A 286-nucleotide genomic window follows, 5' to 3' on the forward strand; every position below is an offset into this window, starting at 1 on the left:
GGGGGGTGCCGTGCCCACGCTGCTGCCCCCCAGGCCACGTGCAGGGCGTCTGCTGGGTCACGTCGTGGCCTTGTCCCAGGCCCCAGCGCCGCCGCCGCGGGGGGAGCACGCCCCTGACACGAGGGGATGTCTGCCTCTGTTCACGTCTGTGCAGCTGCTTTTGCTGTAAAAGCACAAACCAAGTTAGCCAGTTAATAGTGTCTGTGGTGATGGACCTGTAGAAGCAGCGGGTGGTCATCAGAGGTGACGTGTAAGCAGTGGCTGGGGGCGGGGCCCGCGGGGCCCC

Source organism: Merops nubicus, unplaced genomic scaffold (assembly GCF_000691845.1).
Source record: "Merops nubicus isolate BGI_N331 unplaced genomic scaffold, ASM69184v1 scaffold46940, whole genome shotgun sequence".
NCBI lineage: Eukaryota > Metazoa > Chordata > Aves > Coraciiformes > Meropidae > Merops > Merops nubicus.